At 41.8% G+C, this 1,157-nt stretch overlaps 1 protein-coding gene across 1 annotated transcript in view; it reads left to right on the forward strand.

Moving 5' to 3' along the window:
• The window catches only part of LOC107301432 (olfactory receptor 1019-like), a 6,979-nt gene that overhangs the window by 5,089 nt on the left and 733 nt on the right, over positions 1-1,157 (forward strand). The gene's annotated exons all lie outside the window — the stretch shown is intronic.

Below are 1,157 nucleotides of genomic sequence, written 5' to 3' on the forward strand. Positions count from 1 at the left end.
TTAAAATGTCTTAGATAATGAAAAACCTTACGTCTTTTATGAGGAACATTAAGTCCACCCACATTCCAGGATATAAGCTTACACATTGGCAGGTTTCAATCCACTGACGATACTTGATGCATAAGACTTAACAAAAACCTTAGGTCGAGCGCCACCTACTGGCTCAGAAATAGCAGGTAACGGACAGTCAGCTGTAGGGTTATCAGCTGTAGGGCGGGCTGTCATCTGTCTTTCCTTCTCCTTGCGTCTATGGGCTGCACGCGTGATTCTTTGTTCTTTCCCATCAGCTTTTAAGCTCCCTTCTACATCCTGAACGGAAGCAGAAGGGAAGTCCACAATCACTTGCTCAGCTGCGTCGATCCTTTGAGATGTGGGTGGGCATTCTGCTTGCAAGACAGACGCCATAAAATCCTTAGCTTTCTTAATAGAATTAAGTCTGTAACGTTTACCAGCCAATGTTACAACTATGCCCACCGGTATATCCCATCTGAAAATTATTTGTCTATTCTTAAGCTCCTGTGTCAGAAAGGCATAGTCTCGGCGCGCTCTGAGTATTTTCGCTGGGATTTCTTTTAAAAGAATGATGTCTTGGTTTAAGATCTTGAATCTTTGTTGATAAAAGAGCTGCATTATTTCATTTCGTCTCGATTTTCTTGTAAAATAGACCACTATATCTCTTGGCAAGTTTTTTTGGCGAGCAATCCACGAGTTCACCCTAAAAACACGCTCTAGTTCCAAATAAATTTCCTGACCACAAGCCAAAGCATCCCTAAATGCGTCTGAGATTACTTGTCTTAAATTCTCCTTTGGGTCCTCAGCCAACCCACGGATCCGAATTGCAAACTCCATATCACGAAATTGGGCAATCAACACATCAGCCTTAACATTTTCCAGACTCTCCTCTACAAGTTCAAGTCTATGGTCACTTGCTTCTGCTCTTTGTTCATTCTCCTCCACCCTTTCTGCCACCGCGTCTACATATTCAGCCAAGCCTTGGAAACGAGGTTTTGAAGAATGCGAAGATTCTAATGTCATGGGAAGAAGCAACTATCGCTTTGATCCCCAAGGACAATTCAGATTTGGCATTTATCAAAAATTACAGGCCCATTTCATTATTAAATTCGGACTATAAAATTTTCATGGCCATAATGGCTAAA

Source organism: Protobothrops mucrosquamatus, unplaced genomic scaffold (genome assembly GCF_001527695.2).
Source record: "Protobothrops mucrosquamatus isolate PMUCROS unplaced genomic scaffold, P.Mucros_1.0 scaffold12699, whole genome shotgun sequence".
In the NCBI taxonomy this organism is placed as follows: domain Eukaryota; kingdom Metazoa; phylum Chordata; class Lepidosauria; order Squamata; family Viperidae; genus Protobothrops; species Protobothrops mucrosquamatus.